We start from the raw sequence: 27,202 nt of genomic DNA on the forward strand, positions 1-27,202 counted from the left end.
TTAGGAGGCAACTAACAATTGTTGAATGTTTACAATGTATTTAAAACATGTTAATACTTTACCTAAGTCATCTTATATCATTTTTTTCAGTTAATGAAAGTTTTAAGAATAATTTTGTGTGGGAGTCACTCAGAATAAACACATGACTTAAAATGTGGTATTTTGCCAAAAAATTCTAATTCATAAGAGAGTGGGAATTATAAACTACTGTATAGCAATAATATTTTGCCTACTTCCTTAAGCCAGCAAGAAAATAGAGATTTCTATTTATTACAGTATTTACCACTTTAGTTCAAGGAGAATAAACTAGGTCTTCAAACACCAGGAAGAGATGATATCTTTGTATTGAAATACACCCACTTCCCAACTGCAAGTCTTTACTAAACGAATGGGAAAAAAATGAATGATTGCTTTTTGAACATAAACCACTTATCTATATGATATTAAGACACAATTACTTATGGACATTTTAGACACAACACACACATACTAGCAAAGGTTTGTGGCAGTTCTACTATCAATCAATAAGTACTGTTTAAATATTTGGCCTATCTCTACCATGAACTAAGTGATCTATGCACAAACATACATTTTTCAAATAAACCTATGTGATAACTCTGGTTTATATCAAATTAATTTTATTTTGTACATTTTTCACACATTATTTCTCAGATATTTAGAATAAAAAATAGAAATATTTTTTAACTCATTATTTTTAAAAAGATTTTATTTCTAAGTAATCTCTACACCCAACATGGGGCTGGAACTCAAAACCCTGAGATCAAGAGTCACATGCCTCACCAACTGAGCCAGCCAGGTGCCCCTAAAAATATTATTTTTAATGCTAATTCAGAAATTGGATTATGCTGATATCCCAGAAATGGAATATGTTGAAGCCCTGATCCCCAGTGTGGCTATATTTGGAGACCAGGCCTTTAAGGAGATAATTAAGCCCAAATGAAGCATAAAGATAGGGCTCTAATCTGATAGGACTGGTATCTTTATTTTTTATTCAAAAAAAATTTTTTTTAATCTTTTATTTTTGAGAGAGAGAGAGAGATACAGAGTACGAGTAGGGGAGGGGGAGACACAGAATCTCAAGCAGCCTCCAGGCTCTGAGCTGTCAGCACAGAGCCTAACGTGGGGCTCAAACTCACGAACTGCGAGATCATGACCCAAGCCAAAGTCGAATGTTTGACTGAGCCACCTAGGCGCCCCAGGACTGGTGTCTTTATAAGAGGAGGGAGACACCAGAATCCTTTCTCTGAGAGCACACAAAGAAAGGGCTAGGAGAAGACACAGTGAGAAGGGACTGTCTGCAAACTGAGGAGTGAGGTCTCATCCGAAACATTTTGCTAGCACTTCATCCTGGACTTCCAGACTCCAAACTGTGAGAAAATAAATTTCTGGTGTTTAAGCTACCCAGACTGTAGTCTTCAGAATAGTAGCCTGAGCAGACTAATACAAACACATGGGGGAGGGGGAGGGTTAGTCAGTTCAGGAGCCCTCCAAAAGTAAAATAATGAAATGAAAAGTGTAATGAAAGTTAGAAACTCTCAGTTTCAAATGATACGATTATCTACCCAGAAAATCCAAAAGAATCAACTGGCAAATTAGTAGAATGAATGGCCTAATTAACAAAACAAAACTATTTTCAGGAATAATTTTCTTGAACATAAACAAAAATAAATTTTAAAATGTATTAAGTGGGGCGCCAGAGTGGCTCAGTTGGTTAAGTGTCCAATTCTTGATCTCCACTCAGGTCATGATCTCGTGGTTTGTGAGTTCCAGCTCTGCATTGGGCTCCGTACTTACAGTGTGCAGACTGCTTGAGATTCTCCCTCTCTCTCTGCCCCTCCCACGTTCACTCACTCACATGTGCTCTCTGTCTCTCTAAATAAACTTAAAAAAATAAAAACACATTTAAAACTTTATTAGGAAATGTAAATAGCCTTAAAAACTATGCAATTCTGAGGACTAAGCCAAAGAATAAGTATGCAATATAATAAAAAAGAAAACTACAAAACTTTACTGAAGGACGTAAGGAAATATGTGAATAAAGAAAAGACATATCATGATCGTTGAGGACAAAGTCAATGTTGTTAAAAGTTCAACTGATGGCAAATTAATCTATAAAGTTAGTGTAATCCTTATTAAAATTCCAAAACTCCTTTTTCGTGGAATTTTAAAACTGACTCTCAAATCATTTCCAGAGAGAAAATATTCAAACTATACTTTGCCAAAAAGATACTCTGCCAATGTCAAAATGTACTATAAAGCAGTAGTAATTGTTATATTGTTGTAGTCATTTTGTTATTGATCTGGTAACAGACAATAACAAATAGATAAATGGACTGGAACAGAGTCTTGAAGCAGATCATTTAAATACAGAGTAAAAGTGGTTATTTCAAATCAGTGCAAAATGACGAACTATGCTAAATGGTGTTTAGAACAACTGGCCATCCACGTGGCACCTGGTGGAGCATGTGATTCTTGATCTCAGGGTTGTCAGTTCGGGCTCTACATTGTATGCAGAGATTACTTAAAAATAAAATCTTTAAAAAAAACAATTAGCAATCTAGTTGGCAAAAAAAAATCCCTATTTCACACTATAAATTTAAATAAATTTCAGAGGATTAATGAATTAAGCCTAATATACCCATAAATACACAGGGGCGCTTATATAAAATTCTGTATTAGAAAGAAATAGAGTATATATTTGATTGGAACACTGTTCTTGAGCAAAATTTAGAATAGAGAAGCCATTAAGGAAAAGATTGATAAATTTTATTATATTTTAAAAATATCTATATGAAAAAGATAACCAATATTATCAAAGAAAAGACAGAGTGGGGTAACTATACAACAACTATACAGATATAATACAGAAAAAGAAAGGGGAGGGAGAGAAAGAAGGAGGCAGGCAGGCACAACTTAAATGTCTAACATAGAGAAAATATTAAACTGTAGAATATCCATAATATGGAAATGTATGCAACTCTTAAAAAGAATAAGATGGATCTATCTGTATTGACAAGTCAAACTCTTTGTAACATAGTGAGTAAAGAAAAACAGTTATAGAACTACAATAGAACTATCTAGTATCAGTTTTCCTCAACCAATAACAGTCCAGTCTCCAAACTTAGTTGTTTAAAACAATATATTTAGCTCAAAATTATACAGGTCAGTAATTTGGGCTGCATTCAACTGGGCAATTCTTACGGTTTGGGCTGGGTCAACTAATCTCAGCTGGGCTCACTCAGACATTTGCATTCATCTGGTAAGCAGACTGGGTGTCTGGGACCCCTTTCCATGTGGTCTATCTCCAGATGGCTAGCCCAGGTTTTTTTTCCCATACTGGTTTCAGAGTTCCAAGGCAGTGAGTGTAGAAGCTACAGTCTTCTATTTTGGAACTGGCACAACATCACTGGATTCACGGGGTGGGAAAATAAACTCCACTTCTCAATGAAAGGGGCTGAAAAGTATACAGCCAATTTTGTAATCGACTAACCTACACTTACATACAAGTTTTCTCAAAATGGCTCCTGCAGTCCCATGAGTGCGGATGTAGGTAACACAAAGAGAAAGGGTAGGATTCCACACAAACACACAAAGAGCAGTGATTCTAGACAAATGGGATTATGTGGGAATCATAAAAGCTGTTCCAGTATCTGTACTTTTGAATGATCACGTTGGCTATTTATGAATTACTTGCATAACTAAAACTAAATTTTAAAACTTTATTCAACTCCAAACACCATTATGAGTATGTGGGTTCACATTTAAACATCTGAACTTACATACATGAAAACGCAGCTTCTTTCTTTATCTTATTACATTTATTTTTCCGAAGTGTTTCTTTTGTTAGGCATTACTGAAAAGACTGTAACCAGTGGATTTGTCAGTGTCAAGTGAATTTAATGAAATATCATTTTTTTAAAATACATGAACTCACAAGTGGAGCTCCCACACCATTTGAAACAGAAGTGAATGCTGAAAATTACACTAAAAATTCCTCCTCCTTTCCACATTAAATTAGCTCCCACTTTGTAAATGGTTATTATGAAAAAACTCAGCAGGCTTTTAAGGAACTGAACTTTAATCTGTAGGATATAAAAAATGTAATTTCAAAATTGATTATAAGTTTCTGTGTTCAAAGCATAGCTTTCTGAGATCTTCAGTGGCAACCTAGTGTCCTTCAAGAACCTCTGAGTCTAAAGCAAATTAAGACACAGGTATGAGAATTAATGTTTGAGGGCTTCTATCTCTCTAGCAGGGTTTCACAGAAAGTAATGACAGGTTTATTTCAGAGGCTGGCTGTTAAAGCCCCCAAAAAGCTGTCTGGTGGTAGAAAAGGCCAGCCTTTCCAATCTGCTAGCACTGTCCCCACTCACCTGAATACACTCTTTCTTTGCCTCCCACCTTCTATGCCTATATCCTGTGCTTTTCTCGTGGCCTTTACATCTGCTCTTATAGTGGGCTATTTAGTGGAGGCAGGGGATGGGAGAGCCATGTAATCTCAGGAGAACCAGGAAGTGCTAAGAGACAAGATCCACAAAAGTAAGAACCATGGCTTTACTCATTTTATATTTTCCTCTGCCAAGAGTAATATATCAGACAGTTGGGTGAGTTACTTGTCCATTGGCCTTCAGCTCCTTAAGTGCCTTTCCTTATTCCCCTCTGATCAGGGAGAGCTAGAAACCTGCAAAATAAACTTTCTTCCCAGCTAGCTTCCCCTTAGTTTCTATCATTGGTAGAAAAGGATGGGAGGAATTTGAAAGACAGAAGGGAGAGCCATTTTTTTTCTGCTTCAGGTGATGCCTCCTGCAGATGCAACTCTCCTAGACTCCATGAGCACTCCACAAGCAGCAGCATTTATACATAACTTCCTACTCCCCAGGTCCTGTGGTGTAATGAGAGTGTGTGCTCCTGGATTCCTGGAGTGAAGTAGAGGTGGTAATTGAAACAGTAGCTCTTGTGGAGACCCCATTAGTCTTAGTGGTCAAGGAACACAGGCTCTGTGAACATCATTTTTCCTTATGATTCTCCAACCCTAGGGGTAGATGGGAGCTTTCTTCAGTTGCTAATCTCTGGGTAATGTCACCATTTACCATTTTTCAATTTTTCAATTTTTCAATTCCAGACTCCTTTCAACTCCTTTACAGTTTTGTTGAGATATACCACATGTATTTATAATCTGATAAATTTTAACATAAGTATATACTGTGATATCATCATCACAATAAAAATAACAAATGTGATTTCTCATGCTACAAAAGTTTGTCATGTTCTTTTGTAATCTCTCCCTCTTCTTCCCTCACCACAGATCTGCTTCTTGTCATCATAGCTTGCATTTTCTAGAATTTTACATAAATGGAATCATACAATATTTTCTTCTTTAAAATCTGAGTTCTTTCACTCAGCACAATTAAAATGACCTATGTTACATATTTTAATCTTTTATTCCTTTTTTGTTGCTACATAGTATTCTATTGTTTATATGTATCACAGTTTGTTTTTCATTCACCTTTTGGCAGACATTTGTTTCTAGTGTTAAGCTATTACAAATAAAGCTGCTATGATCATTTGTGTACAAGTTTTTGTATGGGTATCTTCTTTCATTTCTCTTGGGTAAATACTTAAGCTTGGAATGACTGGATTATATGGTAGTTGTATATCTCACTCTTTAAGAAACAGCAAAGTAATTTTCCATAGTTGTATTATTTTACATTCCTACCAGCAGTACATGGGAATTCCAGTTGCTCCACATTCTTATCAACACTTGATATGTAATGTCTTTTTAAAAAAATTTTTTTTAATATTTATTTTTGACAGAGAGAGAGAGAGAGAGAGAGCGCGCGCGCGCGCGCGCGCACGCGCGCGCATGAGTGGGGGAGGGGCAGAGAGAGAGGGAGACACAGAATCTGAAGCAGGCTCCAGGCTCTGAGCTGTCAGCATGAAGCCCGACGCGGGGCTGGAACTCACGGACACGAGATCATGACCTGAGCCGAAGTCAGATGCTCAACCAATTGAGTCACCCAGGCGCCCCAATACATCATGTTTTTAGCTTTACCCACTCTACTCCTTCCAACACTTTTGTAACCAATTCCCTACACTAAATTCCTCTGTTTAAGATACCTAGAGTTATTTCTTTTTCTTTTTTCCTAGTTGTATGCTGAGTCAATACAAAAATTAAGTAACTCAATACTCAATCTGTATTAGGCGAATGAATGAATAATTTATTGAAAGGAAAGCTCTCAGGGCTATGAAAGTATGAAAAATCAAGAATCCTGTCTAGGCAGGCAGAGACTATGATGAAATGAGAATATAAAGCCTCTATTGAAGTGTAGGCACAGGAGAGAAGCAAGAAAGAATCTCTAGGAAACACATAGGGGAAAGTTCAGAGGTATTAGATAGGAAACATTTAAAAGAGTAAATTGCTAGTATTTGGAAATAGAGACTATATAATGGGAGAGTATAGATGAGAATCAGTATCTTTCCTAATTACTAAATCAGTAATTGAGTAAATAGGAATGGCAATCAATAGAAAAGATAATGGCTTGCATCCAGTGGATTTCTTTTTTTTAATTAAAAAAATTTTCTTTAATGTTTATTTATTTTTGGAGGAGAGAGAGAGACGGAGCAAGAGGGTGGAGGGGCAGAGAGCAAGAGGGAGACACAGAATCTAAAATGGGCTCCAGGCTCTGAGCTGTCAGCGCAGAACCCAATGTGGGACTCTTAACTCATGAGCCATAAGATCATGACCTGAGCCAAAGTCGGATGCATCCACTGAGCCACTCAGGCGCCCCTCAGTGGGTTTCTACATAAGGGTAAATTTGAATAAGAAGGAGGGGTTTCATGAAGCCCAATTAGAATAAGAACTTAACTGAGACAAGAAAACATAAACAAGCAACTCACATGCCCCAGGTCAGCCTGTTTGAGATGAGAACAGCCTATGTCTTCTAGACAGGTTACTGGGGTGTGTGGGTGGGATAAGTCAATTTGCTGTGGAGTCTTTCTAGCCTGATGATTCAGAAGCTGGAGAAGGAGGAAAAGAGGAATGGGGATGACTCTTGCTTGGAATGTGAAGCTGTTACGGAACCAGGCTGGAACACTGGCAGAAAAACCAAGCAGCACTCGGAGATCTTGGTGGATTGGAGATTTATGTAACACTGGCGGGCTCAGAGGAGACTGTTTCTCCAAAGATCTGAGCCCCAAATGCGAGTGGGAAGGGTAATTTATAGTTATCAGCCTCCATATTTGTGTGTGTGTGTGTGGGGGGGGGTTCATGCATGCAGCAAACAAAGGAAGAAGAAGCCGGAGGAGGGGTCTCTAAGCTAGAGATCAGAGTTTATTTTAGCCCCATTAACCATCTTTGGTGTACTTTATCCACTTCTCCAGCAAAGCAACCTGAAACATTGCCTCCTCCTCTCAACAACACCATTTGCTAGTTGATTCTACTGCCCTGTCTGCCTTAAGGAGTTCCCCACATATTCACTTTGCATCATCTACTATTTTTAACCCTCAGAAGGATGGGGGCTCTGTGTTCCAGTCCTATTGCTCTGCCATGGCACTTGGAACAATGATAGTCTTTCACTCATTCATTCATTTCTTTATACATTTATTGAGCTCCAACTATCTGCCAGGCACCAGGGATAGGAAGATTAATAAGAAATAATCTCTCATCTCAAGGAGGTCATACTGTAGCAGGAAAAGCAAACACATCAGTAATTCCCTATGAGGGCATGAGAGCAGTATGTCCTTTATGGGGCAAGCAGGGAAGATTCTACAGTGGAGGTGGCTTCAACAGGGGGTTTGAAGACCAATTGAGTTTGCCCAGCAGAGCAGGCAGAGGAGGGGGAGTAGCCATATGAAAGGTACATAGATGGGAAAACATCAGAGAAAAGTGAAGTTTGGTGCTTCCAGAGGCGGGGGCAGAAGTATGGCTGATAGCTGGAGTAGGAGGAGAGAGAGTTGTGGCATCTTTTGGGAGATTCTTATGACTATGACAAAGATGTTAAGAGAAACAGAATGAAGGGGTAAAATGGAAGCAGGTTGTCAGGTTGCAGACTTTTAGAGACAGTGGGAAATGAGTGGTATCATTTTTATAAGCTTACTCTTGCCATCTGCAGATGGAGTGCTTGCCACCAGCTGGGTACCTCTGATACTCTGATATTAGAACTTGGCCTTACTTCTGATAGAGAAGGGAAGTGAGAGGGAAAGAATCATAGTGGTTAGAGACATGGAATGCTATCCTAAAGAGCCAATATGCCATTTCAGGAGTAGGATGTATTGTGTATTGGGAAGTCATCAAAGGTATTGGGGCTTGCCCACAGCTGTAGCTACAGAGAGCTTATGTGAGAAGTGAGACCTAAAATGGAAATCTATCAGAAAACATCTGCACGTGAAAAACAGTGAGGGCTAGACCCAAGGTAGCGTCAGCAGGAAGGGAAAGTGGGGGTGGACTGAGACATTTTAACCAGAGAATTGGCAAGAACTGGGGATGCCTATCTGGAGGCTGAAGGAAAGGAAGGAGCTGGAGAGGCCTCCAAGGAGTCAGGCCTGTGATGCAGAGCAGAGAGTGGCCTTCTTCACAGAGACCAGGAATGGAGAGAAAACAGTGGGTTGATGTGTGGTATAAGTGCCCGTGGAGGACACAAACGGAGGTGTCCAGGATGTAGCTGGAGATGAGTGCCTCATGCTTAAGAAAGAGACTGAAGTCATGTGTGTAGACTTAATCATCAGGAGTATGTGTGCGGCGGCTGAAGTCACTAGAGAAATTGAGAACGCTTTGGGAGAATGAAGGGAGTGAAGGAGCATGAGACCCTGGTGAATATCAGTGCTCAAGGGCAGGGGAGGAACAGAAGCCAAGAAGCAATAGTCAGGGAAAATGCCCTGCAGGAGAGGAGTGGATTTAGCAGTTAGGGTCTCACTGGTGAGCAGTATCAGTAGGGTCTGGGGTGAGGGTGTGCAGAAGAGGCGGATACAGCCTTTCAGGAAGGATGGAAGGTGAAGGGCCAGGGAACCAGGGGAGCTTTAAAATAAATGAAGGGTGAGGGAGACGCAAACATGTAGATAGGCAGAAGAGAGGAAATGGGGGAGGCAGAGAAATGAATGGAAATTGAGGAGCCAAAGTCATGGAGTAATCAAAAGGGATATAATCATAAGCCAAGAAGAAGGATAAGTCCTCTATTCCTGAAACAGGAGGGAGGGAGGTAAAGACATACTCAGATCTGGAGGTGGTAGGAAGGAATCTGAGCAAGTCACATGATGGGGAACCTCTACCTTCTATGTAAAGAAGAGGCTGAGTTACCTAGTTGGAGGCTGGTGGGAAGAAGCAGGGAGTTAGAGAGGGCAATCAAGCCACTCCTCACACTCATGCTCCGTACCCAATTTGTTAAATTCTCTTCCTACTTTTTTCCTACTCTAAATTTTAAGATTTTTAAGGATGTTAATACAGAGGTATGCATTATTTCTCACCGTGCTAAGTCAAGGAAATCAAAATCCTGAAATAACAGACCCTCTACTTAGAGGTGAGAGAAATCTCAGCTAGTTAAGAAGAAAATATATCTTCTTCTAACTGAAACAAAACAAAATGAAAACACAAAGAAATATTCTTCTACATCTTTAACTATGCCTGTCAATGTTATTTCTAACTCAGGAGTAATAAAACATCTGAATTTCAGAGATTGTTGCTGTAGCTTGTGGATGTAACTATAACTTCCATGAAGGTGGTAATCCTCATTGGTCTTGTTTTAAAACGTGTTACTCTGGTAATATTCCCACGAGATTTTTTTTTTTTCTGAAAAGCATACGTGTTGTCAGTCCTCTAAGTCAGAAGAGGGTTATGGGCACTTCTCTGATCTCATTTGTGCAAAGGTAATATTAATAATAATAATAAAACTAAATTCTATGACTCTTTTATCTTGCTTAAACAGTTTGAAAAAATAATTCATGGAAATTAACAATAATAAATGCTTGAGAAGTTATGTGGTAAATGAAAAAAATGGCTAAGGGCAAAGTTAAGGTTAGCATGCTCAAGGGGGATGCCCTTACACTGTAACTCCAGGCTGTTCTTCAGTTTTATACAGCCTGAGGGACAGGAGAGGAAGGTTCTGGAAGCTCAAGGCACTGTGGGGGCTCTGGAACTGAAGCCAGAGGACTAGAAAGACCTCCTTCTAATCAGACCTTTGACTCTGAGGGTCCTTTCCCAGGCACTGACTGAGGAGAAGCAGCTCCTGGGGGAGCTCCATGCCCCTCTGGCTATCTTTGGAAGCCATTAGCAAGGCTTTCTAGTGCACAAAACAGCAACTGCTATCTTTGTTTGCAGAGACAAGCTACCTATCCATCTCAGTAGGATGTCCCTTTGTGTTACTTTCCCAATACTGACAACTGAGTCACAGGGACCCAGACATTGTCTCCGACCAGAGCCTTCCTAGGGCCAAGAATGTTCATATTTGTGTGAGACGCTGGATGGATATGGGGCAGTAATCTGGAAGAGAAGTTAAACACCTGTGGCAATAGAGATCCGATCATTCGCTTTGTGGAGATTACATGCTATCATGGTTTGTAACTTCTGAGGGACATGGATCCTTCCAAGTATGTGAGGAACCGTATGGACTTTCTTTCTTTCCTTCTTCTTTGTTAATAAAGTTTGTTTATTTATTTTGATAGAGAGAGCGCGCAAGCGTGCACACACACATGAGGAGGGGCAGAGAGAGGACAGAGAGAATCCCCAAGCAGGCTCCACGCTATCAATACAGAGCTGGACATGTGGATCAATCTCATGACCCTGAAATCATAACCTGAGCCTAAATCAAGAGTTGGCTGCTTAACTGACTGAGCTACCCCGGTGCCCCTAGATTTTTATCTCTGAAAAATGTGATGAGGTTTTTGGGGTGATAGTGGGGTTTGTGGGGCCCAGAGCCAATGGCCAAGAAAGAATTGTTGAAGATGTCTTTGGTGTAAACAGGTAGATTCTACTGAAGCACGGGGACAAGACCCATGGGCAGGAAGAGCTGCCCTGGAACCATGAGGAGAGACTGGTTTTATACTATGGAGTTGTGGGGAGGTAAAGTCCAGGGGAAATCTTTAGCAAGATTTTCATGAACTAAAGACTCACAGGATACTGGAGGTCTAGCTATTGTCAAGCTAAGTTTGTTTTTTCCTCTAGCAAAGCATTAGCATTAAGACAGTAGGGAGTTCAGGAGTTCAGGGAGAAAGGTTTCACTCTGTCAGCCTCAAGTATTTGTCAATGGCATGCAGGTGATAAAGAAATTTAATTCTATCTGTCATTTCCTTCTGCCTTTGTTTCCCACATCACTATGGAGGGGTGATGGAGACTTAGGTCCTATAGAACTGTGATCTCTATCAGTTAACCATTTGCTTTCCACTTTCCTTTGTTCTTGGGCAGCCAGGAGTACCTGAGGAGTATCACACATACCCCATCTGGGTGTGGGGGGTATGGAGGGTGTTTGTGGCCTGTCAGCTTGCCTTATGCTCCCTCATCAAATGCACAGGCATGTCTGGATGTGCAATTTGTCATACTATGTTGGGGGTTCAGGTGCATGGTTCCTTTCCATAGTCCTTTTTCATGAACCCCCAACACATACAACTACTCACCAGCAGTAGAGGATTTCCTCTGAATATAGTTCCTAGACCACATACTTCAGAAACACCTCGGATGTGCACATTTGTGGGTCCATTCCAGACCCTGTGAATCTGAATTGGGGGTGAATCTGCATTGTAAACAAACTTCCCAGGGGATTCTGCAGAAATCTAAGTTTGAGAACCCTAAGTTCAGACCCTAGGTTGAGAATTTCAGTTCAGCAGAATTAAGCATTTTCTCTTATTTGCTCAACAGCTCACTCTCAGCCCTTTTGGGCTCTTTCTGCCTCCTGTCTCTAGGCAGCACGATCCTGGATTCTCCTCTCTACATCACCTTAGAGATACTCAGGACATGCAAAGGTTATTGGTGTATATTAATTCTGGAAAAACACTCACAAAGATAAATCTTATGCCCCAAATAAATAAATAATAGAGGACTCCCAAGAAGCCACATGGAATGTCTTGGGTGATCCGTGCCACAGTGGGGACCCATCACAGCTGCTGGCGTCTATATGATCCACGCACAGCCATCTGTAAAAATATCACTTGTATCCTAGCCTAAGCAGCCCTGGTGAATGGAAAGTTTTGAGAAGGCTTTGATGATTACAGTTTGTCACTTAGAGAAGCAGTGTGCAAACAACACCCGAGTATTGCTGGCTGCTCTGCTCAATGTGCATCCTGGCCTTTTCATTGACCACTATGAATAATTCTCACTATGCTCCATCTCCCTATTAGTCAGATGTCACAAGCTCATTTTTTCATCCCAGAGCCATATTTTAATACCATTTAGCAATGTTCTTCTTCAGGATTCTGTGTTGTTGTTGTTGTTGTTTTTTTATTTTTTATTTATTTATTTTTTTATGTTTATTTATTTCTGAGACAGAGACAGACAGAGCATGAGTGGGGGAGGGGCAGAGAGAGAGGGAGACACAGAAGGATTCTGTGTTTTTATTATCCATCATAATACCATAGGAGCATGCTTCCCCAAAGGCACTGAGACACACATATTGACCACTACCAAGGAAGCAATCAGTTCACAGGAAATTAAACTGGACTCTAACCACACATTTATTCCTCCACTTCTCACATTAGTAATTTCCTTTGGAGAGTTTGCTGACCAATTCACAGACTGACTTAGTTTCCTACTGTGAGAAGGCTACAGAATTATTGCAATTATAATCACCTGCTATGATATCTGACACCACCATATTTATCAGAAGGCACAAATCCAAGTCCTGAGCCCATGTCATACAATTAGGCATCAGTATAAAAAGGCTCTGGATTGTGTTATGAATCTTTAAAAACTAGAATGTGTCATCAAAAGGAAAATAAGGATTTAGTTTTCTTTCACTTCAACTCTGAATCATTTGAACTTTGGACATTTAGAATCCACGAACCAAAATCAAGATGGACAACATTTGAAGTTGTCTGGTTTTTTTTTTTTAACTTTTTTTAATGTTTATTTATTTTTGAGAGAGAGACAGAGACAGAACATGAGAGAGGAAGGGGCAGAGAGAAAGGGAGACACAGAATCCGAAGCAGGCTCCAGGCTCCAAGCTATTAGCACAGAGCCTAATGTAGGACTTGAACCCACAGACCTTGAAATCTTGACCTAAGGCAAAGTCATACGGTTAACCAAAACCAACTGCGCCATGCAGGTGCCCCTGAAACTGTCTGTTTTACATAAATGATTACATTAGCTATTGTATTCATAGACAGACATTGGTTTTTGCAGGTCTCTGGTGTGGGACATGTTACCAATCATGGGGAGAACTGGTCAATAAATGGAGTTGGGACAACTGTGTCACCTCACATCTCACAGCACGAAAAAATCAAGGAGGCCCAATTAGAAATGGAATAGAAAGTATGCATTGTACCAACACCTTTAAGAGATCACAGGGTCATCCTTAAGTGTTGATGTAACACTTCACACCAAAACCCTCTTAAACTCCAAGATGATATAAAAGGCGGGTTGTCTTGATTCTGTAGCCTCTGGCACTTTTCTCTCCCAGGCTGCTGAGACCCCCAAGTATTTAGGGGCAATTCCACAGTGACAAAGAAATTTGGGAGAGCTGTTTCCTCGAAAGCATGCTTTTACCCTCCTATGATCCTTTGCCCTGGTTGTTGACTGGGTCACTATTAAACAACCAAGAAAGTAACCCAAGCTAAGTGAGGTCACCATTCTCAACAGACTTCTTACCTATACTAGCACTTGTGGTCTGACCTAGCTCAGCTTTCTATATGAAAAAAATAAAAAATAGATATGTACTTCCTCATACCATATAAAAATAAACTCCAGGTAGATTAAATATCTAAATGTGAAATTCAAAATTTTAAAACTGGAAGAGAGGCGCCTGGGTAGCTCAGTCGGTTAAACATCCGACTTTGGCTCAGGTCATGACCTCATGGTCTGTGAGTTCGAGCCTTGCATCTGGCTCTGTGCTGACAGCTCAGAGCATACAGCCTGCTTCAGATTGTCTCTCTCTCTCTCTGCTCCTCTACCACTCACGCTCTGTCTCTCTCTCTCTCAAAAATAAATGTTAAAAAGAGTTTAAAACAACTGGAAGGAGGTATCTCATAATGTTTTATTGTTTGAGGGAAAGATGAGTTCTTTATAAAGATAGAAATCATTAAAGTAATGATATATATTATTATAAAAATGTTAAACTCCTATATGATAAAATGTTATAAATTAAGTTTAAAGACAAGCCACTGTCAGGGAGAACATATTTATAACAGAGCAAATGGGAATTTATATCCAAATGCCAATTAACACATGTGCTATGAATTAATAATAGTTAATATACATGAATACACTTTATCCTAAAAATTACTCTACATTTATACAGTAATCCTTTATATGTATTTCTTTCTACAGATAAGGAAACTTAGATGCAAAGGATTTAAATAACTTGTTCAATTTTATACAGCTGGTAATGGCCTGGGCCAGGACTCAGCAAAGGATATAAATAAGCCATTCAGAGAAGAAGTAACCTAACGATCAGTAGACTAGTATTAGAGAAATATAAGTTAAAACAATTAAATACTATTTCACACACATTGGATTGGCAAAAATGCTTATCTTGCACAGTTAGTGAGAAAATTAGATATGATGTATTAAAAGTCATTTGGCCAGGACATGACACATAGCAGCGACTCGACACATGACAATGGGTAGTATTTAGGCTCAGTGGGCAGTATTATTATAAAAGACAGTCTGCTTGCTATATATTTGCAGCTTGATGGAAGAGAGAATAGTGAGTTACTGTTTTAGTACATAATTAAGAGACATACTATCATTGTTTCCCAGTGGGGAGAAAACCTCAAAGTATTCATTTACTTGTTAGGAAGGCTGACATACCTTATGGGTTACTGTTGGCTTATATGTACGTTTTTCTATCAAATCTTCATATTTAATGTGTTTTGATAGTCGGCTTGACAGAAAGCAGCATTTCCAGAGGAAGGCCTATGTCACAGAACAATAAACATAAAACAACTTAAAATGATGATACGGAACTAATCCTAACATTCACCCAATAATTTTACAAATCTAGTCTTTCTCATCTTTACCCCATACATACAAAACAAAAAGTGGCTAGTGCTGCTTTTTTAATTATCTTGGAGAGGTTTGGGGAGCCATAGAGGATAGGCAACTTGTCCGTGGTCCTCCCGTGGGTTAGTAGCAAATAAAGGCCATGGTAGCTTGTACTGTATCAACTTAGTCAAGCTGTATGGCTAGAATTCCTTCTCCTGTGTGGCCACAAGACAGTCTTATGTGGGGCTTGAAAGGAACCAGAAGCCATGTTTATCTATACTCAGAAATATACTTCTACGCCATTTGGTTGTACCAGTTGACCCTTGAACAACACGGGTTAGGGACACCAACACCCCCACTCCCCACACAGTCAAAAATCCACATATAATTTTTTAAGTTTATTTATTGAGAGAGAAAGAGAGAGAGAGAGAGAGAGAGAGAGAGAGTGAGCAAGTGGGGGAGGGGCAGAGAAAGAGGGAGAGAGAGAATCCCAAGCAGGCTCCGTGCTGTCAGCACAGAGCCTGATCTGGGGCTTGAACTCACAAATTATGAGATCACGACCTGAGCCAAAATCAAGAGCCAGACACTTAACCGACTGAGCCATCCAGCACTCCTATAATTTTTGACTCCTCCCAAACTTAACTACTAATAGCTTACTGCTGACCAGAAGCATTACAGATAATATAAACCGTCGATTAACATGCATTTTGCATGTTATGTGTTATTATATATACTGTATTCTTACAATTAAAGTAAGCTAGAGAAAAGAAAATGTTATTAAGAAAATCATAAGGGAGAGAGAATATATTTACAGTACTTTACTGTAAAACACCCAGGTATAAGTGGCCCCTCTGTTCAAGGGTCAACTGTGTATTTCTACCTGGTTTGTGGAGAGTCAGGTGTGGTTGCAGACCACGACTGATACCACAGATCTGCCTCCCACCTTGGTGTGAGACAGCAGCCAGACCCACAGCTCTTCTAGTTCCTGCTGGATTCCTCCTTGGGCTTCTGGGCTTTCTACCTCCTACCAGGTACACATTAGCTTTGTGACAACAGGCACAAGTGTCTTCTTCAAGTTATCATTGAAGTCAGAGCAGTGAAGTCGGTGAGAAACTGATGTGGCTTTTAGTTCATCCTTGCAGATTCCAGCTTGTCTCTGCTCTCTCTCATTTCACGCCCTTTCTTTCCTGACTGCCTTCCCTACTGACATCAGGCCCAGCTCCAGATGCGGAGATAACCTCCGTGTATAAGCTATTTAACTAGCTCCCACAATTTTGTAAGGCCAAATCCCTGTAATACATCCCATTCCTACTGGTATGCTTCTCTGATTGAACTCAAGAAGGAAATACTCAGATTCTTCCATATTCAATAACCATAATCATGGTTAATATTCTGTTGAATACCTTCCTATCTATGCTGCAGATGAGGTGATTCAAAAACAATTAAACAGTTTTTTAAATGTCATCCAAGTCAGATAGCTGGAAATTCTTACAGCAAGGGTCCATATTCACTCATCTTTCAATTGCTCTAATGCAATTTATAAAGCAATAGCTTCTATTTTTCAGTATTACAAACAAAAAGCATAGTCTTTTTTTTAAGAAGTTGTTTTAAACTGCAGATAAGCCAAAAAATATAATCACCTATAATCCCCACTCCAAGAGATAACAACCGTCAACATCTGGTATTTATCCCTTCTGGTATTTTATCAAAGCATACAGTATATAATATACCATGTGCCCTTTAAAAAAATTGAATTACATCACATATAATATTTGTATCTTTAAAATATAGTAGGGGTGCCTGGGTGGCTCAGTTGATTAAGTGTCCGACTTCAGCTCACGTCATGATCTTGCATGAAATCTTTGTGAGTTCGAAACTCATGTTGGGCTCTGTGCTGACAGCTCAGAGCCTGGAGCCTGCTTTGGATTCTGTGTCTTCCTCTCTCTCCCCCTTCCCTGCTCATGCTCTGTCGCTCCCTCTCTCAAAAGTAAATAAACATTAAAAAATCAAATTAAAATATAGTAGGAATGTTTTCTATAGAATGAAATATTCATCAGAAGCATCATTTTTGGCCTTATCATATTCCAATATAATAAACTTACATTACCTAATTGAGAATATTTAGGCTTTTTGTAGTTTTTATAGAACTCTAAGCAATATTATGATAGACATCCTTATAATTAAAGCTTCACAAATGTAAATAGTTATTTCCTTAGAGCAAATCCCTAGATATGGAAATGCTGAATCAAAGGACTGCAAAATGATGTCTTCTGAAGCAAATTTTCTGACTTCCAACAACCAAGACCATGTCCTGCTCCTTCCTAAAAATTTGGTACTGCAATTAACTAGGCCAGTTTTTATCCCACTGTGTGCCATGAGTCAAGCAATATCTACATCAGGAGGTTAAATTACTCTTTATAGGACATTTCATATGTGATAAAATGACTCAGAATTAGAGAGGCAAAACAACCCAGCTCCACATTCCATTTGTCAATAATTCTATTCTGCCCTCTTTTCATATTATAAATTTTGAGTCTCCAGGGCTTGGCTTTTTTCTTAGTGCTAATGCAATTCTAGTGCTGAGCCTTGAGAATGTAGGCCCTTCTAGCAGTGGGTGAGAGACATCCCATTCCAAAAAGAAAAGAGGAAAGCATCTTTGTTATCTCCATGCCTCTGGGAAAACAGATTATTTGGCATAATAAAGCTATTCTTACAGATGTAACTGGACTGCAGAAACTTTTATTTTTTTTTTAAGTTTATTTATTTATTTTGAGAGAGACAGAGTCAGTGTGAGTGGGGGAGGGGTGGGGGGGGGGAATCCCAAGCAGGCTCTTTGCTGCCAGCTGTGGAGCCCTATGTGGGGCTCAAACCCATGAACTGTTAGATGATGACCTGAGCTGAAACCAAGAGTCAGAAGCTTAACCAACTGAGCCACCCAGGTGCCCTGAAAGTAAACTTTTATATCAAAAGTACATAATTCTAATTGGTTGTCTTAATGTTTTGCCATGATTATAATAGCATTTCAATTTTCTGGAAAGTTTTAATATATTGAGTTTTATTAAGACAAAAGAGGTTCATTGTCATGTCCTTATTTGCCCACAGACATTATGAATAAGCAACACTTTAATAGCTCCTATCTTACAAGAAGAATTCGAGATGTCATTTCATAGTTCTTATAGAAGCAGGGAAGAATCAAAATGTGTTTCCACAAGGCTGCTTTTAGGCAATAGGCTTGAGCAATGGAAAGCCGAGGAAGGTAAAAGGACCCACAAGCGACCACCAGGCTGAATGCAAACAGGCTTGTTAAGTGATTCACTTCAGTATAGCCATAGGCCCCAGTTGACAAATGGGCTACTTACAACAGGGCATAGTTACCAAAAAAGGAAAATTCCATATGTTCCCATACTTCCTCACTCCCTCCCATAACTATAGAAACCACCTCTTCCCCCCCACCCCCCCAACACTGCCTCCTGGCAGACTTTCCTTTGCTGTCCTGCCCACTACTCCCTTACAATGTATTCAATACATTGCTATCTCCTTTGTTCTGCCTTGGGCGAATTCTTTCACTGCCTGCAAGGCCGCCTCCACCTGTTGGGGTCACACCACAGTCTCCCGGTAAAAGCTATTTCATAAGATAATGCCAAAAGATGTTTTGTTAGATATATTTTAAATAAGAAATGATTTGGGAAATTGTGACTATTGTTCTGATAGTCACAAAATTATGCTGCCATACTCCTCAAGCTGAAAGAAATTAAATAGAACAAATCAAACAGAACCATTGAATTATTGACACCAGCAGGCCAGACCCAGATGGGGTCCTGCAGGAAGAGGGTCCTTGACTTTGTGAAGGATGGAAATCAAATGCAAACCAGCAGGAGGAAGTGAGAGCAGACTTTATTGAACATACAGAGAGAACAGATACAGATGAAGCATCTGGGAGACATGGAAAGGAGCATGTGTCTGATCTTTGTTCAGGGTCTGGGGGTTTTTATTGAGGATTGTGTTCCAGTGAATTTGTCCTTTCAGGCATCCAAGAACAAGTTAGAACATAGTCGAGGGCCCAAGTGTTATTCCTTGGAGGCAGGGGGCCATGGTGCTGAGCCCTCTAGTATCTGTGGTCTGGAATATGCATATGACAGCTTCCTCTGATCATTCTCACCTGGTCCTTCCTTAGATGTTATCTATTCCAGAGAAATCATTAACTCCTGTCCCTTACAAGGAGGACATATGCTATTTGCATTACAAGGCATGTGTAAAGTGGGGGTGCAGGTCCTAGTAAGGAATAGAAGCAGGAAAAGGAGCAAAATGTAGGTTTTTATGGAGTCTTAAAACCATATGACTTGGAATGACTTGACAGGTAAGTATTCTGTCAACATTTATAGAAAGTAGCCAAAGTTGTACTTAAAGGGATATTTACAGCTTTAAATGTAAATATTAGAAAAGCTGAAAATAAATGATTTAAGCTTCTATCTTAAAAAGAACAGCACCTCGGGTGCCTGGGTGGCTTAGTTGGTTAAGCATCTGACTCATGATTTCGGCTCAGGTCATGATCTCACAGTTCATGAGTTCAAGTCCTGAATCAGGCTCTGTGCTGATGGCATGGAGCCTGCTTCGGATTCTCTCTCTCCCTCTCTCTCTGCCCCTCCCCTGCTTGCTCTCTATCTCTCTCTCAAAATAAATAAAAATAAACTTAAAAAAAAAAAGAACAGAAAATAATAAAAAGGAAGAAAAAAGATAAAGGCAGAAATCAATAAAATAGAGAGCAGACATGCAACAGAAGAAATCAATAAGATCAACAAATCAAAATTTTTTAAAAATAATAACAATAAAGTATAAACATTAGCAAGATTGGGCAGGAAAAAAAGAAAGAAAACACAAATGACCAGTATGAAATGAAAAGGGAGATGTTAATGTAGATTCCACAAATATTAAAAAAAGATAAGATACTATGAATAACTTTATGCAAATAAATTTGAAAAGTCAGATGAAATGGAAAATTTCCCCCCAAAACACAACTAACCAAAAGATGACTAACCAACTTATATAAAAAAATTAAAATTCTAAATAGTCTTATATCTGTTAAAAAATTGAATCTGTAATTAACCCATTTTAATGCTTCTAGTAATAGTGTTCCAGATCAGTGACTTTAAAACTGTTTTGACCAGGGGTGCCTAAATGGCTCAGTCAGTTAAGTGTCCAACTTCAGCTCAGGTCACGATCTCCAGTTTGTGAGTTTGAGCCCCGTGTTGGGCTCTGTGCTGCTCAGAGCCTGGAGCCTGCTTCAGATTCTGTGTCTCCCTCTCTCTCTGTCCCTCCCCTGCTTGCACTCTTTCTCTCTCTCTCAAAAATAAAATAAACATTTTTTTAAACCATTTTGACCAAAACAATAGGAAATAAATTTTATATTGTGACCCACTGGACATAGATGTATGAGTATAGGTGTGTATGAAATAAAAGTTTTATGGAACAATTCTTACTGTTGTTGAAAATTTCCTATGCCCTTCAAGGCCCTTCTACCTGGTCTAAGATCAAGTTGACTAGACACAGATTAATAGGAAAAAGTCAAATTTAATAGCACACACACAGGGAATCCACACAGACATGGAAATTCCAAAGACAATGAGGCAACATGACACTTACATGAGCTAAGGAGACGGGTAGGACTCTGAGGATACAAAAGGGAAAAAGAACATTAGCAGGAAGGTATAAGGAGATGTTTGGAAAACATAGGTACCCTATTATGCAGACAAATTTCTTGGGTAAAGAAGAATCTCTATTAATAGCTCTCTTCCTTGTACTAGCAGACAGTTAATGGAGAGATAAAGAGCCTTTTCCTGAATCTGCTGGGTTTTGATTTGTTTTAACTCAAAATAATGTCCATGCCAAAATGGCCTAATCTTAATACGAGGGAACTACTCTGTTACTTCATTTCTCTTCATTTTTCAAATGATGGTTGTGAAGCACTAAATTGATTCTTATGACCCACTAAAAGGTTGCTGTGTGCAGTATGAAGAACGTTGCTTACATATAGTATTCATTATATAAACGTTTGCTATATATATTACTATTATTATTCATCTATGGCTCTCCAGCACTTGCATAATACTTGGCATGTAGTAAGCATTTGATAAGTGTCTGTAGAATTAATCTCGTTATCAATGGCCTTTAAGAGAGTGGTCTCAATAGAAAGTTGTGAGTAGTATCCCCTCTTAAAACATTCTTTTCTTTAACTTCTACTAGGAACTAGGGTATCACCTACATCCATGTCTGTCTCTTATAATCAATAGCAAAAGAAATTCGCTAGCCACCAGAATGAAGAGAAGGCTGTCACGTAGTTGTCATTGGCTACACATGTATAAACTCACTCATTCAGGCAAGGCATCTGTTCACTCCACTGTCATCTCAATTAAGCAAATTACTTTGGTGGCCCCAAATGTGGCTGAATTTTAACTTGAATTTGGATTACCAACTTTCATAAACAAAGAAAAGGCATACCACCATGATGCAGTATTGAAACTGGGTCTTTGGTATACAAAGCAAGTCAATTCAAGGCAGAGGAAGTTATCAAACCTCTCAAATCACAGAGTTTCCAAAGGTAGGTAAGGTTTTTGCAACCAGTGCATACATTGCAATACTCTATTCCAGTGCATTGAACTACTGTCTGTCAAAAACCTCTGGCCAACATTGAAGAAGAGCTTTTGAACAACCAGTCACAAGTGATTCAATTAAGGCAAGGGAAAACAAAACAGATTTTGACCAAATGGAAAATACAAATAAAACACTAGTATTCTTCAGTGTGTTTCAAATCACTCAATCCTAAGACTTTTCAAGTAATCAAGATCAAGAGCATAGGTTAATAATGGCAGCCTATTTGCCAGAGACTCTTGAGACTCTGGAAACAAAGGGGGGTTAGGCCAAAACTTTGAATGTGGTGCTGAAAAAGAAAGCGTATGTAATCAATCATATGGATGCATGATTACTATTTTCACTTTGTAAAAAGAGTTTTAGTACAATTAATGTAGCATTTCTCTGTCCTGCCCACAAAAGTAAATATAAATTAACATAGTGTAACTGGGGCACAGGGATACAACAGCATCTGGCTCCCAAACAGACCAGGTTCGGCCCACTCATTCCTGCTGACAAAATGCAAAGCCAGAGACATGAGTGGCAGTGAAACAAGAAAGGAATTTATTTCAGTAACACTAACAACACTGGGAAGACATCAGACTAACATCTCAAAGACCATCTCCAAAGTGCTGAAAATATTTCTAGGTTTACATAAGGGAAATGTGGGACAAAGGTCGGTAGTTCATGCAGCTTGGCAGTAAAGGTCAGGCCTAATATGTGGGGTCTTGCTGGCATCAGGGGGGTCTCTATTGCTCGAGGGAATAGTGTCAGTTCCCATCACAGGATGCTGTACCCACACAGTCTTTTGCCTGAGTTAAGAGATAAGCTGGAAAGAACTTAATCAATTAGAAGGTACAGACTGAAGTCAAAATGGAGGGGGTTGAAGTCCTCTCTCAATAGCATTTTTCAGTCAGTGGCACCTAAGCACTAAGGCTATCCAGTAATTCAGGGCCTTAATTAGACAAGTATTCCCAAACTTGGCTGCTCACTGGAATCATCTGAGGAGATTTTAAATATTAGGGTCCGGGCTTTACCTACTGAATGAGAATCTCTAGGGGACAGAGCCACTGATGTGAATTATCTTTACACTGATCCCTGATGATCAGCCAGGTTTGAGAGTCAACAGTAGCTGGGAACCAAATAGTGCTCTCGTGGTTTGAAGAATCAATGCACCTCCCTAACTTATTACTAGCGGAAGATTTGGATGGTAAATAAAATAGAGCATATGCATGGTGAATTTCCAACCTTCCACCTGATGTAAGAGCTTTTCTGATAACGACCCTAAAACAATATTTAGTATAAGACATCAGGAGTTTGTTAATTCTTGATACTTACAGTCAATTCATGCTTTTTATTAACACATCTTGTCTGACCAAGATACATTTTTCCCATGCTTTATGAACTCAATACCAGAAGTGCAGGCCAATTTTTCAAAGTGCCACTCTAGCACTATGTTGCATTCTGAGTAGCATTGTATGAAAAAAGATAATAGTAACTTTAATTGGCAGTTTCCTTATCATAAGAGATGTAAAAGTAGGTCCCATCTTGCCATGATTGGAAAGAAAATAATAAAATTGTGTTTTCAACCAACTGGATGGGTAATTACCTAACCGTATGTCACATAGACAAAAAAATTTGTCTTTTTTTTTCTCCTTATGTCTCCATATTATTTTCTTCTTAGATGAATGCTTCTGACATTTTTCCTTCCACACTTTGCTATTTTCATTACAGGACTTAAACCCAGATATAAATGTACATCCCCACAACAACTCTTTACAGATTCAGATCTAGCTTCCATAGAATAATTGGCTATTAAAGCTGGAAGGGAACACAGCAGTTATTCAAAATAACATATTGGTTTCATATTAGAAAACTGGGGCTCAGAAGTTGATTTACCAGACTCTACATGAAAGCCAGATTGGAAATCACATCTCCTAACTATTAGCTGAGCATTTTTCCATCTACTATTCTGTTCAACAGATACATACAATGAGGTGAACTGCAATATAAGTGAGGGTATTTTTCTAAATCACTACACATTCACATTTTTAATTAACCTTTTTATTGAGATATAATTCACATGCCCTAAAACTCATCCACTTAAAGTTCAATGGCTTTTAGTATGTTCACAGAGTTGTAGAGCAATCACCACAATCTAATTCTAGAATATTTTCATCGCCCCCAAAAAGAAACCCTGTATCTAATAGTCACTCCCAATTCCTGACCTTCACTCCAGCCCCAGGCAACCACTATTCCACTTTCTGTGACTACAGATTTGCCTATTTCGGACATTTCATTTAAATGGAGTCATACAACATGTTGTCCTTTGTATCTGGCTTCTTTCAATTTAACACGTTTTCAAGGTTCATCCATGTCATTCCTTCTTTTTTTTTTTTTCCCAAGTCATATTCCACTGTATGGATATACCACATTTTGTTAATTCATTCATCATTTGATGGAGATGTTTCCACTCTTAGGCTATTATAAATAGTGATGTGAACATTTATGTACAAGTTTTTCTGTAGGCTTGTTTTCATTTCTCTTGGGTACACACTCAGGAGTGAAATTGCTGGGTTTTATGGGAACCCTATGTTTAACATTTGAGGAACCGCCAACTGGTTTCTGATGCAACAGCACCATTTTATATTCTTACCAGTAATGTATGAGTGTTGCATTTCTCCACAACTCATCAGCACTTGTTATTGTCTTTTCTGATTGTAGCCATTCCAGTTGGTGTTAAGTGGTATCTCCTTGTGATTTTGATTTTAAGTTCCCTACTGATTAGTGATGTTGAGCATCTTTTCATGCACTTATTGGTCATTTGCATATCTTCTTTGGAGAAATGTCTATTCAGATCCTTTGTGCATTTTTATTGAGTTTTTTTGTCTTTTTATTATGGAATTGTAGGAGTTCTGTACATATTCTAGACACTAGTCCCTTAACAGGTATATATGACTTGCAACAATTTTCTCCCATTATATGGACTGTCTTTTCATGTTCTTGATAGTGTTCTTTAAAGCACAACATTTTTAAAATTTTAATGAAAAAAATTCTTTTTTTGACCTTGTGCTCTTGGTGTCATATCTAAGAAACTATTGTCTAATTCAAGGTTACAAAGATTTATGCCTATTTTTCTGCTAGCTTTTTTTTTTTTTAAGTTTTAACTCTTGCAGTTATATCTATGGTCCATTTTGAGTGAAGTTTTGAATATGTTATGACAGAGGTGTTTAAATCCATTCTTCTTCATGTGGATATCCAGTCATCTGACACCATTTGTAGAAAATACAATTCTGTTTCCATTAACTGTCTTAGCAACCTTGTCATAAATCTATTGACCATAAATGTGAGGGTTTACTTCTGGACTCTTAATTCTACTCCATTGATCTATATGTCTATTCTTATGCCTGTACCACATTCTCTTGATTACTGTAGCTTTGTAGTAAGTTTTAAGATTGGGAAGTGTGATTCCTCTCACTTTGATCTTATTTTTCAAGATTGTTTTGGCTACTCTGAGTTTCTTGAATATCCATGCAAACTTGAGGGTCACATTGGCAATTTTTGCAAAGAAGTCGTCTGAAATTTTGATGAGGACTGCAATGAATCTGCAGGTCATTTGGAGAGTACTACCATCTTAACAATATTAAATTTCCTGATACATGAACATGGGATGTCTCTGTACTTATTTAGGTGTTCTTTAATTCCTTTCAAAAATGTTTATAGTTTTCAGAGTATAAGTATTATACCTCTTTTGTTAAATATATCCCCAAGAATTGTATTCCTTTAGATGCTATTATAAACAGAATTGTTTTCTTAATTTCATTTTTGGATTGTTCATTGCTAGTCCATAAAAATAGAGTTGATTTTTGTAGGTTGGTCTCATATACTGTAACTTTGTTCAATTCATTTATTAGTTCTAATAGTTTAGCGGAGTCCTTAGGATTTTTTTGTATGCAAGATCATGTCATCTAAAATAGAAATAGTTTTATTTATCCCTTTCCAGTATGGATACTATTTTTTTTTCTTGCCTAACTGTCCTACCTGGAACCTCCAGTAAAATGTTGAGTAGAAATAATAAAAACAGACATCTTGTCTAGTTTTTGATCTTGGGGGAAAGCTTTCAGTCTTTCACTATTTTGAGTACGATGCTATCTGTGGGGTTTTGTAAATGTCACTTACCAAGTTAAGTAAGTTCCCTTCTATTCCAGTGTGTTGCATGCATTTCTCATAAAAGGGAGTTGCATTTTATCAAATGCTTTTTCTACTTCTATTTAGTCATGTGACTTGTCTTTATTCTATTGACATGGTATATTACATTAATTGATTTTCAGATGCTAAAGCAATCTTGTATTCCTGAGATATATCCCACTTGGGCATGGGGTATAATCCTTTATATATGTTGCTGGATTCAATTTGTATGTTTTTGAGGATTTTTGCATTTGTAGTCATAAGAATATTGGTCTGTAGTTTTCTTGTGATGCCTATTTCTAGTTTTGGTTTCAGGGTAATATTGGCCTCACAGAATGAGTTGAGGTGTATTCCATCCTCTTCTATTTTTTTGAAGAAGCTGTGAAGGATTGGTATTAATTCTTCTTTAAATGTAGAATTCAACAGTAAAATTACCTGGGCTTAGACTTTTCCTTGTTGGAAGTTTTAAAACCATTAATCTCTTACTTGCTATTGGTCCATTCAGATTTTCTTCTTGAGTGAATTTTAGATAGTTTTGTGTCTCTCTAGGAATTTGTCCATTATGTAAGGTTATATAATTGGTTGGCATACAAATGTTCAAGTATTCACTTATAATCCTTTTGATTTCTCCAACGACTATAGTCTTGGTAGTAATGTCTCCCCTCTCATTCCTGATTTTAGTAATTTTATTCCTCTCTCTTTTTGTTTCTTAGTCAGTCTAGAAAAAGGTGTATCAATTCGGTTGATCTTTTCAAAGAACGAATTTTTTGTTATTCTCTCCATTGTTTTTCAATTTTCTCTTTCATTTATTTCCACTTCAATATTTGTTATTTCCTTCCTTTTTCTTGATTTGGGCTTAGCTGGCTGTTCTTTTGCTAGTTTCATAAAGTAAAACGTTAGGTTAAATTTTGAGATCTTTTTCTTTTGTAACATTCCCATTTATAGCTATACATTTCTGAGTTCTGCTTTCAGTATATTCCATAAGTTCAGGTATGCTGTGCTTTTGTTTCCATTCATTTGAAAGTATTTTCTAATGTCTTGTGATTTCTTCTTTGACCCATTGGTTATTGTGTTGTTCAATTTAATTTGTATATTTCTCAAATTTCCTCATGTTACTGACTTCTAAATTCCATTATGGTTAGAGAACTTTCTTTGCATAATTTCGGCCCTTTTAAATGTATTGAGGCTTGTTTTACAGCTTAGCAATAGGATATAGATCCTGAAGAATGCTCCATGTATCCTTGAGAC

At 38.4% G+C, this 27,202-nt stretch overlaps 1 protein-coding gene across 8 annotated transcripts in view; it reads right to left on the reverse strand.

The window, feature by feature from the left end:
* NMS (neuromedin S) overlaps window positions 1-27,202 on the reverse strand; it is a 46,320-nt gene that overhangs the window by 13,017 nt on the left and 6,101 nt on the right. For 7 of the 8 annotated variants that reach the window (XM_006930035.5, XM_006930034.5, XM_019827029.3 and 4 more), the window contains exon 2: window positions 14,969-15,073. The gene's annotated coding sequence lies outside the window, so the exon portion shown is untranslated. Of the gene's footprint in view, window positions 1-11,622; window positions 11,722-14,968; window positions 15,074-27,202 lie in introns of all 8 variants that reach the window. The other variant, XR_006595480.1, reaches the window with a different exon arrangement.

This window comes from Felis catus, chromosome A3 (assembly GCF_018350175.1).
Source record: "Felis catus isolate Fca126 chromosome A3, F.catus_Fca126_mat1.0, whole genome shotgun sequence".
Classification (NCBI taxonomy): Eukaryota; Metazoa; Chordata; class Mammalia; order Carnivora; family Felidae; genus Felis; species Felis catus.